We start from the raw sequence: 14,709 nt of genomic DNA, 5'->3' as shown, positions 1-14,709 counted from the left end.
GAGGCACAGGGCAAGGCTAATATACTTAATCAGCACTTTGTATCAGTATTCACTAAGGAAATGGAGGCTGACAACATATTAGTAGAAGCAGAGAGAGCAGAGGCAATGAATAGGATAAAAATTGAAGGGAGAGAGGTACTGAAAAGGCTGACTATGCTTAAGATAGATAGGTCACCTGGTCCAGATGGCTTCCATCCCAGGTTGCTAAAGGAAGTGGGAATGGAGATAGCAGAAGGGCTTGCCATAATCTTCCAATCTTTCCTATATACAGGGAAGGTGCCAGAGGATTGCAGAGTGTCAAACGTTATTATTCAAGAAAGGGTGTAAGGACAGTCCTAGCAACTATGGGCCAGTTAGTTTAACATCAGTGGTGGGTAAGGTTTTAGAAAGAATAATCAGTGAGAAAAAAGTCAACAGACACTTGGAGAGTTTCGAGCTAATTAAGGAGAGCCAGCACGGATTTGTAAAAGGGAGATCATGCTTGACGAATCTAATTGAATTTTTTGATGAAGTAACAGAAGAGTGATGAAGGGAATGCGGTGGATGTTGTTTATATAGATTTTAAGCAAGCGTTTGATTAGGTACCACATAAAAGGCTGGTTAACAAAATTGAGGCTCATGGAATAGGAGGGTCAGTGTAGGATTGGATATAAAATTGGCTTAAGGACAGAAAACAGCAGGTTGTAGTAAATGGTTGTTTATCAGACTGGAGGATGGAAGAGAGTGGTGTTCCCCAAGGGTCAGTGTTGGGACCACTGCTTTTTTTGCTATCTAAAAAATGATATGGATCTTGGAATACAGAGTAGATTTTCAAAATTTGCCAATAATACCAAACATGGAGGTGTGACAAACAATGAGGATGATATGAACCGCCTGCAACAGGACATGGATAAGGTTGCAGAATGGGCAGACAGGTGGCGGATGGAATTTAATACTGACAAGTGTGAGGTGATGCATTTTGGCAGAAGGAATAGGAAGAGGTAATATATACTTAATGGCACAGTTCTAAAGAATGTGCAGAAACAGGGGACCTGGGGTGGTGGAAGCGGAAACAATGACTTCAAAAGGAAATTGGATGGGTACTTGAAGGAAATAAACTTGCAGGACGACAGGGATCTAGCAGGGGAGTGGGACTGACTGAATTGCTCCTTGTAGAGTTGGCATGGACTCGATGGGCTGACTGGCCTCCTTCTGTGGCATAAATGAACATGACTCTAGCTAGGGAAGATTCCGATATGTATCTTGGAGTGATACTAGACTGTACATCATCCACATTCAATCATTTCAAAGTAAAATTGAATGCCAAGCTATACCACCAATTGAATAAATTACAAGTCTGAGGTTATCACACAAATAGTCTTCTGGAGAAGCAGAACCTTGAAGAATAATTCTGCTCACTGAAACACAAGGGAGACATCCAAACCCTTAAAGTAAGCCATAAACTTGATCTCTGGTGTCTGAGGACTGACCTTATGAGGAAAGGTTGGATAAACTTAACCCTTCAGCCTTGAGAAAGGGCCTTCCAAAGATATGCAAGATGGCTGAAACTTGCTGGAGCAGGCCATCTCAAGGCATACACTGCTGGTTAGACTTTTTCCTGTATCCTTAAGCTCAAAAGCTTTATATGCCATAACTTGCTGGGCTAGAAGTGCATGCAAATAACTACGATCTTAGTGAACGGTGGGACTAACAGTGCATTTCCTTAACCAACAAGAGTTAAAGACTGACAAAGTGAATTAAAGAGAGGGGGACTGAATAGAGGGAGAGGGAGAGGCAAGAAAAAAAATTGAAAAAAATGTAATTTAACAATTATTACCTGAAGGAATGAACCTCCAGTTTAAATTATACACTTTCTGGGTCAGAGAGATAGATTGGCAGTCATTAACAATTATGGCATTAAAAGGATACTTGTGCTATTAAATACTAGACTTTGTCTTCTGGCACATTTAATAGGCAATTAATGTGCAAATCCAGCAAGTTCTTAAAATATAACAGAGATCCAAAGGAAAGATACTGCTTGTGCAAAGGAAACAGCAGAGCGGTGTAGATTGATCTGCACGTTGTGGAGATTTGCAACTCATTGTGCAACACTTGTTCTCCTGAATTTGCTGGCCAGTTTGCAAAATACTAATGGCACAAATTATTCACACACCATTATTTTTCAGCAAGATTTGTCCATTTTGCAGAATAAAAAAGGTTAGTCCTGAGCGCTATTTCTAGTTCTCATAAGTGCAAATCAAGAGGACATCAGGACTGCATTTATACAGCAGCTTTAATGCATCCCAGACCACATCCAAGGTTAAACAAAATAACTTGCATTTACACATGTTTTTCACAACCCAAGGATGTCCCAAAGCCCTTTACAGCCAATAACATACATTTAAAGTGCAGTCGTTGGTGTAATGTAGGAAACGTGGCAGCCAATGTGCGCACAACAAGCTCCCAAAAACAGCAATGAGATAAATGATCTGATCAATTGCTTGAGTGATGTTTGTCACACACACAAGGGGCGGAATTTTAGCGGCCCCTCGACGCTGTGGGTCGCGGCGCGGGAGCCAGTAAAATGCTGCTGGGAGAGGCCCGCCACATCAAGAAGGGCCTGCCGCATATCACCGCTGGCAACGGGACCTTGGTGCGGCCCCCCACCGCACGGCGGCGGCACCACAATTAGCACATGGGAAAGAGTACTTACCTTTGCTGATTATGCAGCCCACCACCTCTCCACTGACACTTCTGGATTTTTCGCTGAATGGGCAGCCGTCACGTGCCATCCCGTTCACGATTTGAAAAGTTGGCGGGTCCTCCGAGGCAGAAGTTGTCACCAGCGAAGCCAAGTTCAGTTCTGTTATTCAGGGGTCTCACTCTGCATTACGGGAGGGAGGAAGGAATATGCAGGCTTCTAACTTTGCATTCTTAAAGGGAGGAGGGAGATACACAGGGGTCTCATTCTGCATTCCTAAAGGGAGGAGGGAGAGGGAATATTCAGGGGTCTCACTCTGCATTCTGAAAGGGAGGGGGTCTGGGATTACTGATGGAAAAGCTGTGCTGGCATGAAGGGAGGTACCGCGTACCATCCCTCTAACAGTGTACGCTCTGTGTTTGTGAGGGGGCAATGGCACACTAGGCACCTATGTGTTGGGAGGGTGCCAGAAAGGGCTGGAGCATTAAGGTGTTATCGATGGTGGGGGCAATCGATTCAGCTGGTAGGATCTTGATGTGGTCATGCTGTGCCACTCAGTGTTGGCCAAGATAGGCAATGCCATGGCACGCCACATAGTTGATCCAGGAAAGCAGCTGATGTACCCGTCAACACCAATCCATGCCCTGTTAGGAACCTTCAAATACATGCAGGGTTCAACTTTATTTATCACATGGAAATAGGTATGGCTCATCCTACATTGTGTGATCCTCTGCACATGAGGATCCGTTTGCGCCAGAGGCAATACCAACAGGCAGGTGCGCTCCACGTAGAGGCCCCCGGTCGTGAGCAGCAGCCCCCAAGGGGAGCTCGCCATTACGTTTGCCGTGCATCTACAGGCCCCACATGACATGCCATCGGATGTCAGAGCACCAGTGTCAGAGGAGATTGCGCATATAGAGTGTGGTGACACATCTCTGTGCCCTGCTGAAGGACGACCTGCAGCCCATGGGCTCCGGTGGACATCCCATGCCTTTGTTCCTCAGAGTGGCAGCAGTTCTCAAGCCTGACGCCTGTGCAGCTTTTCAGGGGCCCACCACAGACCTTTGTGGGGTCACACAGTCAGCAGTACACCGCTGCATCAGGGAGGTCACCGAGGGCCAGCGAAGATATCCGCTTCAGGACGGACTCTCCCAGCCAGGCCCAGAGGGCCATTGTTTCTGGCAGCATTGCCAGAGAATCATAGGTTGTAATGTACTCATGTGGCCATCAGGCCTCCTGCCAGGCTACCACCTGCAGACGTCACCATTAACGGAGCCCTCTCGATCTTGGTGAAGCTGGTATGTGAACACTGCAGATGCTTGCAGCGAATGTGTGACCGCTTCTCAGGCAGCTGCCATGACACCTGGGTCTTGCGCCAGTCGCGGCTGCCACTGCTGTTCACTGAACTGGCTTAGATGGAGGAGTGGCTTCTTGGAGATAAGGGCTATCCTTTGCAGACATGGCTCCCAACACCACCAGCGAGAGACTGCACCACTGCTGCAGAGGAGAGATACGCCAGCCACTGAGCTACATGAGCCACCATTGAGAAGGAGATTGGCATGCTGAAAGAGTGCCTCCAGTGCCTGTATGGATAGGGTGATGCCCTGTACTACGGGCCGAAAAGGCAAGCTCCTTTCTTTGCTGTTCTGCACAGCTACCCACCCAATAGGGGCCAGGCCTGGCATGATGAGGAGAGACGTCAACCGGATTCCTCCTCAGACTATGAGGACGCTGAGGACCTACAATATGAAAGACACATGGGAGGGCCGATGGCATCCAGGGTCTGCACACAGGGCTATCAGTGAGCTAGGGATGTACAGCAGTAGCTTATCAGACAAAGGCTCTCTGCTCCATAAGAAACGACATAAGCTCTGCAAGCCACACATCACTCTCGCTCACCTGTTGTGCACCAGTCCACATCTGCAGCATCCCTGTGTAAACCATTAGAGATAGCAGCTGACTGGGTCAATGTCCATGTCACAGAGTCCGTGGAGACGCTCAAGAGTAATGGTGGCACGGCAATGATGTTATTGCATATGTTGGTTCTCCTGAAGGGCCAACGGTGCAAAGGGATGTGACATTGGCACTACATTCACACAGAGAAAAGGACACACGTCGGTGAGGAATATTTAGTGAAAGACGTATTTACATTGCTGTAACACCCGTGCATTCCCAATTGTTTCAGTGTGTTCTCTTTTAAACTCTGCAATACCTTTCATGGTCTATTTAAGTCTCACGTTCTGGAATGTGCAAATGTGCCATTATTCACCCAGGTGCGGCATGCTTACAAGAAGGAATGTTACACTTGAGTGGGAGAAGAGGATCGCAACTTCACAGGACACTGAGACACAGCAGGGTAAGTATGTGGCGGCAAAGCGGAAAGTGCTGGAGTCACTCAGCAGGTCAGGCAGCATCTGTGGAGAGAGAAGCAGAGTTAACTTTCAGGTCTGTGAACTTGGACAAGTTAACTCTGCTTCTCTCTCCACAGCTACTGCCTGACCTGCTGGATTTCTGCAGCACTTTCTGCTTTGCTGCCAGATTGACAGCAGCTCCACTCTTCAGCAGTCAGGTAAGTATTTCTTTGACAGCTGTCAGGAAGCAGATGATGGGGCGCTTAAAACAGAGCCCCAGCACCTGCTGCACAACTGTCAAACCTCTTGCTGCGCCAAAAGTCCCACCTCACCCCATGTAATATAGAGGGGGGGGGGGGGGGGTCGGCGCGCAGCCTCTATGGAAATAGGTCCCTGCGATTAATATCACGGGGGCTTGGTGGCGGCTGGTGAACACAGGCGCATTGCCGAGTTCAAAGGGCATTGCCGCGAGTGCGGCACCCCAATAAATTTCAGCCCAAGAAGTGCCATGATACAAAAAGTATGAAAAAAATCTGATGAGTTATAAAAACTGACTTTGTCTTTTAAAAAATGAACTTCTTATAAAGTGAACAATGCTCCAAAATGGCTGCCGAAGAAAATAGGGATTGGCCTTTGTATATTCAAACTGTGTGACAGGGACAAAGGAAAATCTGCAAAGCGGAGAGGTGTCAATTGCACTCATCCTAAAACATTCCAGAATTGAATGTCTTCCACTGACACAAAGAAGGTGTGAAGTAGCACATCCTGGGCTATTGTGCGATCACCATGGGGAAGAGACCAAAGCATTTCCTACCAGGAAGCAAGAAGTAACACAGCTTTACCTCAGAAAGCAGCCCAGAGAGAGACATTCCAGAAAGAAAGAGAAAGAAGGCAGCATCCAAAAGCTTGCTTCCAGCATCCAGAAGGTATGTGCTCTGCTGTAGAATTCTACATCTACACTGGACAGCAGTGAACTAGAAGTGATCCACTGACTTCAACTGAACTTGCAACCACAAGAGAAATCTACAATTACCTCAGGCCTGCAACCACCAAGAACTCAATTTCCAAGGGAATTCAACAGGTTTACTGTGACCTCTCCCAAAACCTACCCCCCACATAATCATTTTCCCCTTTTCTCCCACTCTCTATCTGTCCCTTCTTGTGTGTGTGTATGTGTGTGTGTGTCTGTCTATGTGCGTGCACGCACGCACGCATGAGTGAATGCGTGAATGGATTTGGTTACAACAATTTCAGGATAAGGCATATTGATCAATAAACAATTAATTTTCTGCTTTTAAATCTACAAGAAAGCTTATTGCTGTCTGTTTATTTGACAATAAAACACCAAGAGGTTAAACCCTAATAACAAAACACACTGTGGTCAGTTGAGGAGTTAAACAATGGGAACCACCCCCACCTCACTACGTGGCCATAACATGTTGATTGAGGGATAAATATTGACCAGGACCCCACAGGAAACTCCTATGCTCGTCTTCAAAGAACAATATGGTTTATGCCCCCCCACCCAAGGAGGGGGGGGGGCTGCTCAGTTTAATGTTTCATTTGAAAGACAGCACCTTCTACTGTGCGGCACTCCCTCAGTCCTGCACTGGAATGTTAGCCTGCTCAAGGCTTAGAGTGGTATTTGAAGTACACCTTCTGAGGATCACAGGAACACAAGTTGGCCATTCAGCCCCTCAAGCCTGTTCTGCCATTCAATTAAATCATGGCTGATCTGCACCTCAACTCCATTTACTCATCTGTGTTCCATACTCCTCGATACCTTTACCCAAAAAAGATCTGCTAATCTCAGTCTTGAAAATCTCAACTAACCTAGCACCTTCTACCTTTTGGGGAACAGTGTTCCAGATTTCCATGGCCGTGGTGAACAAAAATGCTTCCAAGTGGCCCAAGTTCCTCTCCCATCTGCTGTTCGTTCATTGTCACTGCCAAAATCCTGGAACTCCCTATGTAACAGTATTGTGGGAGCACCTTCAACACAGCATGGACCAATTGTAGAAGGAAGCCCACCACTGCTTACAAGGGCAAATAGACATGGGCAATAAATGTCAGCATAGCCATCAATGCCCACATTCCAAGAATGAATTCAAAAATCACTGTCTCTAATGATAGATTCCAGTAACTTCCCCACAACTGCTGTTAAATTGACAGGTCTATAGCTCCCTGGTTTCGCCCTCCCTCCCCTCCTTCAATAACAGAAGGGCATTTGCAATTTTATAATCTAAAAAAAGGTATAATTCCTGAATTTGGATAGCTTTGGAAAATTATGACCACACACTGGCAATTTCCTTAAGCTTTTCTTTTAATACCTTGTGACAAAAACCAAGTCCTGGAGATCTAAATCACATTTTCTCCATTATCATTTTTCACTTTTATATAACTTGCTCCCTAAGGTTCCTTTGTACCACTGTATTTCCTCTTCCTCCACTGTGATAGCCTTTAAAGAGCCCACGTTTCTCTTTACCCACTCAATACATTTATAAAATGCTGTTGGTCACCAACATCTCTTTTAAGACTTTTGATATTCATTTTTGCACCTTATTACTTTCTTCATATCCTTTTGCTGCTTTTCATAGCTCGCAGATTGGTGGATTTCCACTTTTTCTTGTATTTGTGGGAGCCTTTTCCGTTAGCTTGATACCGTCTGTCTAGCTACACATACGCACATGCACCTGAAATGCCAACTACTATCGAAAAGCATCTCACCAGCAACTCTCACCCTTCTACGAGTAACCAAACTGTAAACTAACAAGCTTCCAGGTTTATTCTCCTACTACCCACTGCTATACAGAATTATCTACAGATCTACTGTCAGATTTAAAATGATAAAGTACATAATCTACCTTGATCTATTGTAAAATTGCAAATATTTTCCAATAACATTAAAATAATTTGGAAAATTACAAAATATTTTACAATAATTTGCTCGCTCTGCTGTTCTTGGAACCCTCTAAAAGGGCTCTATACTCCCATGACATTTCATTGTTCTTAATTCAAAAACTTACAGGAAACATTAAGGCTTTATCATAATATTTTAATGCCAACAGTTCCATACTGCATTCTAGCTAAACCAATTTAGTGCATATAACAAATCATCCGAATCTCGCAAACAGCCAACCCTCAGAAAAAATTCAGCCAGTCATCAGGCAAATACTCATCCTGCCATCATTAGCCTGGGATCAGGAGTGTGCAGCTCTTGCACAGAGGTGACTATTCATACAGGATTCAAGCTGATTTCCCATCAATGCTGGTACCCTTTTAGGAGCTGGGTAGACTGAAACCCATTGAAGAGTCTCACACTCAAGGGTAAGAGCACTTGAACTAGAGAACCTCTGGTTGAAAATTTATCAGTTAATCACTGGCCCAGATGAGTGCTCAAATAGAATAAAAATCTATGGCAAAGGTTTGTAATTAGGAGTCGGTTGTCTCAATATAACTCATGATCAACAAAGCTGTAAGTGTGATATAACAATGAGATTTTCACAATGCATTCTAGTACATACATAAATTAAATTAATTTAACCTGATTAAAATTAGTTTAATGGTACATTAGATTCCATCGTGCGATGAGTCCTAGTGGCATCTCTGGTGTATTAGTCTGAGTATCGATCACAGTATTTATATCCTCATTCTTCATTATCTTTTGTTATTGATTTAAAAAACATTTTAATGAGGTAAACCAGATTGTTAGAGGAATATTAACCAGCAACAATGTGATGGCAGGAGTTTTGTATGCACACTCACTTAACGTTAATCCTAGAAATGAGTGCACAAAGTTACAACTCCTTCGCGCATGGTAGAAGAGCAGGCTGGCCAACATGTTTGAACAATGCAGGAAGGGCTTCAGACTGGCCAAGAATTGCTGGAAATAGGTGGACAGGGTTACTACTTAAAAATGTGGGTTATGATTTAATAGTCCAAGTTATGAGAGCTGGATAAATTATATTCCGAGGCTTCATGAAGTATCCTGGCTGTATAGCATGTTAAATATCAATCCAGCAAAGAACTATTGAGAACAATGGAAGACTGTTTCATAACACATTTATAGAAGATTCCATCTTGGCCAACCCTACCTTGTTGAATTGGCTGGGCAAATTCAGCAAAGGTTAACTCTGCATGAGGGAAATTTACAGCTAGACAGTTCTCCACTGGAACTTTTGAACAACTGATGTGGAGGAAAGGTTCCTATATGCCAGCAACATGGATAGCTACTAGCAGTCACTCTTTACATGTGTAGCCAGAATTTCTCCTCAGGCAAAGTCTTGGCACCCTCAGTGGCACTGCCATCACTTTACTTACTTGTAGAGACAATGATGTAAAAGTAAACTGAGTATCAGTAAAGCATTACCTTCCTTTATGATAACCAGTCATCCAGCAGAATTATATTAATAACTTAGATGATGTAAGAGAGCCCTATATCCAAGTTTGCCAATGACACAAAGTTTTATTAATAGTAAGGAGTGTATATGAGCGAATAAAATTACAAAGAGACATTTATAGATTAACTAAATGGTCAAAACTCTGGCAGATGGAGTTCAATGCAGGCAAGTGTGAGGTTATCCATTTTGGACGAAAAAAGGATCAATCCGAGACTTTACAAAAAAAACGGCAAAAGCTAGGAATAGTGGAGGTCCAAAGCAGTTTAGGGGTCCATAGAATCATAAAAAGTTTACAGCACAGAAAGAGGCAACTTGGCCCATCGTGCTTATGCCAATTGAAAAACATTTCACCCATTCTAATCCCACCTTCCAGCATTTGGTCCGTAGCCCTGCAGATTATGGCACTTGAGGTGCATGTCCAGACTTCCTTTGAATGAGTTGAGGTTTTCTGCCTCAACTACCCTTTCAGGCAGTGAGTTCTAGACCCCCACCACCCTCTGGGTGAAAAATCTTTTCCTCATCTCTCCTCTAATTTTTCTACCAATCACTTTAAATCTATGCCCCCGGGTCACTGACGTCTCTGCTAAGGTGAAAAGACCCTTCACTTCCACTCTATCCAGGCCCCTCAAAATTTTGTACATTTCAATCAAATATCCTCTCAGCCTTCTCTGTCCCAAGGAGAAAAACCCCAGCCTATCCAATCTTTCCTCATAGCTGCATTTTTCCAGTCCTGGCAACATCCTCATAAATCTCCTCTGTACCCTCTTTAGTGCAATGACATCCTTTCCGTAATGAGGTGACCAGAACTGCACACAGTACTCAAGTTGTGGCCAAACCAATGAGTTATACAATTCCAGCATAACCTCCCTGCTCTTATATTCTACACCTCAGCTAAGACAGGAAAGGATTCCATATGCCTTCTTAAGCACCTTATCAACCTGTCCTGCTACGTTCAGTGATCTGTGGACATTTATTTCAAGGTTCCTCACTTACTCTACACCTCTCAGTATCTTCCCATTAATCATGTATCCCTTTGCCTTGTTTAACCTCCCCAAATGCATCACCTCACACTTCTCCGGGTTGAATTCCATTTGCCACTTTTCTGCCCATCTGACCAGAACATCAATATCTTCCTGCAGCCTACAGCTATCCTCCTCACTATCTGCCACATGACCAATCTTTGCATCGTCTGCAAATTTCTTGATCATGCCCCCACATTTACGTCCAAATCGCTAATATATACCACAAAAAGCAGGAGACCCAGTACTGAGCCCTGCTGAACCCCACTGGAAACAGCCCTCCAGTTGCAAAAACACCCATCAACAATTACCCTTTGTTTCCTGCCACTGAGCCAATTTTGTATCCACCTTGCTGCATTTCCCTGGATCCTATGGGAGTTTATTTTTTAAACTGGTCTGCCATGTGGGACCTTGTCAAAAGCCTATCTAAAATCCATGTAGTCCACATTAACTGAATTACCCTCATCTACCTTCCTTGTTACTTCTTCAAAAAATTCAATCAAGTTGGTCAGACAACATCTTCCCTTAACAAATCCATGCTGACTATCCTTGATTAATCTGTGCCTTTTTAAATGACAGTTTATCCGGTCTCTTAGAATAGATTCCAATAACGTGCCCACTACTGAGGTTGGACTGACTGGCCTGTAATTATTCGGTCTATTCCTCGCTCCCTTTTTAAACAGAGATACAACGTCAGCAGTCCTCCAATCCTCCGGCACCACACCTTTTAATTGCCCTCGAGAAGGTGGTGGTGAGCTGCCTTCTTGAACCGCTGCAGTCATGTGGTGTAGGTACACCCACAGTGCTATTAGGAAGGGAGTTCCAGGATTTTGACTCAGCGACAGTGAAGGAACGGCGATAAAGCTCCAAGTCAGGATGGTGTGTGATTTTGAGGGGAACTTGCAGATGGTGGTGTTCCCATGCATTTGTTGCCCTTGTCCTTCTAGTAGGTAGAGGTCGCTGGTTTGGAAGGTGCTGTCGAAGGAGCCTTGGTGCGTTGCTGCAGTGCATCTTGTAGATGGTACACACTGCTGCCACTGTGCGTTGGTGGTGGAGGGAGTGAATGTTTGTGAATGGGGAGCCAATCAAGGGAGCTGCTTTGTTCTGGATGGTGTCGAGCTTCTTGAGTGTTGTTGGAGCTGCACCCATCCAGGCAAGTGGAGAGTATTCCATCACACTCCTGACCTCTGCCTTGTAGAGGGTGGACAGGCTTTGGGGAGTCAGGAGGTGAGTTACTCGCCGAACGATTCCTAGCCTATGACCTGCTCTTGTAGCCACAGTATTTATATGGCTACTCCAGTTCAGTTTCTGATCAATGGTAGCCCCTAGGATGTTGATAGTGGGGAATTCAGCGATGGTAATGCCATTGAATGTCAAGGGGAGATGGTTACATTCTCTCCTGTTGGAGATGGTCATTGCCTGGCACTTAAGTGGCAAGTAACATTCGCACCACACATCAGCCCAAGCCTAGATATTGTCCAGGTCTTGCTGCATTTCTACACAGACTGCTTCAGTATCTGAGGAGTTGCGAATGGTGCTGAACATTGTGCAATCATCAGCGAACATCGCCACTTCTGACCTTATGATTGAAGGAAGGTCATAGATGAAGCAACTGAAGATGGTTGGGCCTCGGAAACCACTGAGGAACTCCTGCAGTGATGTCCTAGAGCTGAGATGATTGACCTCCAACAACCACAACCATCTTCCTTTGCACTAGGTATGACTCCAACCAGTGGAGGGTTTTCCCCCTGATTCCCATTGACTTCAGTTATGTTCGGGCTCCTTGATGCCATACTCGGTCAAATGCTGCCTTGATGTCAAGGGCAATCACTCTCGCCTCACCTCTCGAGTTCAGCTCTGCTGTCCATGTTTTGAACCAAGGCTGTAATGCGGTCAGGAGCTGAGTGGCCCTGGTGGAACCCAAACTGAGCGTCACTGAGCAGGTTATTGCTAAGCATGTGCCACTTGGTGGCATTGTTGATGACACCTTCCATCACTTTGCTGATGATTGAGAGTAGACTGATGGAGCGGTAATTGGCCGGGTTGGACTTGTCCTGCTTTTTGTGTACAGGAAATACCTGGGTAATGTTCCACGTTGCTGGGTAGATGCCAGTGTTGTAGCTATACTGGAACAGCTTGGCTAGGGGTGCGGCAAGTTCTGGAGCACAGGTCTTCAGTACTATTGCCGGAATATTGTCAGGGCCCATAGCCTTTGCCATATCTGGTGCCATCTATCGTTTCTTGATATCACGCGGAGTGCATCGAATTGGCTGAAGTCTGACATCTGTGATGGGGGAACTTCAAGAGGAGGCAGAGATGGATCATCAACTCTGCACTTCTGGCTGCAGATTATTGAATATGTTTCAGCCTTATCTTTCGCACTAATGTGCTGGGCTCCCCCATCATTGAGGATGGGGAAATTTGTGGCGCCACCTCCTCCAGTTAGTTGTTTAATTGTCCACCACCATTCACGGCTGGATGTGGCAGGATTGCAGAGCTTAGATCTGATCCGTTGGTTATGGGATCGCTTAGCTCTGTCTATCGCATGCTGCTTACGCAGTTTGGCATGCAGATAGTCCTGTGTTGTAGATTATTAGATTGACACCTCATTTTGAGGTATGCCTGGGCTGCTCCTGGCATGCCCTCCTGCACTCTTCATTGAACCAGGGTTGGTCTCCTGGTTTGAGGGTAATGGTAGAGGAGGGGGGGGCGGGGGGGGGGGGGGGCGTGATATGCCGGGCCATGAGGTTACAGATTGTGGTTGAGTACAATTCTGCTGCTGCTAATGGCCCACAGCGTCTCATGGATGCCCAGTTTTACATTGCTAGATCTGTTCGAAATCTATCCCATTTAGCACAGTGGTAGTGCCACACAACACGGTGGAGGGTATCGTCAATGTGAAGGCGGGACTTCATCTCCACAATGACTGTGCGGTGGTCACTCCTACCAATACTGTCATGGACATATGCATTTGCGGCAGGCAGATTGGTGAGGGTGAGGTCAAGTATGTTTTGCCCTCTTGTTGGTTCCCTCACCACCTGCCGCATACCCAGTCTAGCAGATATGTCCTTTAGGACTCAACCAGTTCGGTCAGTAGTGGTGCTGCCGAGCCACTCTTGGCGATGGACATTGAAGTCTCCCACTCAGAGTACATTCTGTGCCCTTGCCACCCTCTGTGCTTCCTCCAAGTGCTGTTCAACATGGAGGAGTACTGAGTCATCAGCTGAGGGAGGGCGGTAGGTGGCAATCAGCAGGAGGTTTCCTTGTCCATGTTTGACCTGATGCCATGAGACTTCATGGGGTCCGGAGTCGATGTTGAGGACTCCCAGGGCAACTCCCTCCCGAATATATACCACTGTGCCACCACCTCTGCTGGGTCTGTCCTGCCGGTGGGACAGGACATACCCATGCATAGTGATGGCAGTGTCTGGGACATTGTCTGTAAGGTATGATTCCGTGACTATGACCGTGTCAGGCTGTTGCTTGACTTGTCTGTGGGACAGCTCTCTCAACTTTGGCACAAGCCCCCAGATGTTAGTAAGGAGGACTTTGCAGGGTCGACAGGGCTGGGTTTGCCGTTGTTGTTTCCGGTGCCTAAGTCGATGCCAGGTGGTTCGTCCGGTTTCATTCTTTTTTATTGACTTCATAGCGGTTAGATACAACTGAGTGGCTTGCTAGGCAATTTCCTAAAGGACATTCATGAACCAGATGGGTTTTTACAACAATCGACAATGGTTTCATGGCCATCATTAGACTAGCTTTTTAAAAAAAAATTCCAGATTTATTAATTGAATTCAAATTCCACCTTCTGCTGTGGTGGGATTTGAACCCCTGTCCCCAGAGCAACACCCTGGGTCACTAGTCCAGTGACAACACCATTATGCCACCGCCTCCCCTAATCAAGTGAGGACTGGAAAATGATGTTCAGACCTTCCGCTATTTCCTCTCTTGCTTCTTTTAACAGTCTGGGGTACATTTCACCAGGTCCTGGTGATTTATCAACTTTCAAGGATGCTAATCCCATTAATAGGTCCTCTTTCCCTATGTTGAACACATCTAATACTTCACACCCCTCTTCCTTAACTACATTATCTGCATCGTCCCCCTTTTTTGTGAAGACAAACGCAAAGTATTCATTAAGAACAATATCAACATCTTCTGTCCCTGCACATAGGTTACCTTTTTGTTCTTTTATGGGCCCTACTCTTTCCTTAGTTATCTTCTTACTCTTAATGTATTGATAAAACATCTTTGGGTTC

At 45.4% G+C, this 14,709-nt stretch overlaps 1 protein-coding gene across 10 annotated transcripts in view; it reads right to left on the bottom strand.

Annotated features, from left to right (window-relative positions):
- Window positions 1-14,709, bottom strand: part of thrb (thyroid hormone receptor beta) — a 308,544-nt gene that overhangs the window by 280,994 nt on the left and 12,841 nt on the right. Inside the window, exon 1 of one of the 10 annotated variants that reach the window (XM_068060087.1) lies at window positions 2,693-2,754. The exons of the other annotated variants lie outside the window; for them this stretch is intronic. The gene's annotated coding sequence lies outside the window, so the exon portion shown is untranslated. Of the gene's footprint in view, window positions 1-2,692; window positions 2,755-14,709 lie in introns of those variants that run through there. 10 annotated transcript variants of the gene reach the window in all.

The sequence above is a fragment of the Heterodontus francisci genome, chromosome 2 (assembly GCF_036365525.1).
Source record: "Heterodontus francisci isolate sHetFra1 chromosome 2, sHetFra1.hap1, whole genome shotgun sequence".
Taxonomy (NCBI): Eukaryota; Metazoa; Chordata; class Chondrichthyes; order Heterodontiformes; family Heterodontidae; genus Heterodontus; species Heterodontus francisci.
The sequence above is the reverse complement of the archived record's forward strand: the minus strand, read 5'-3'. Positions and strand labels throughout refer to the sequence as shown.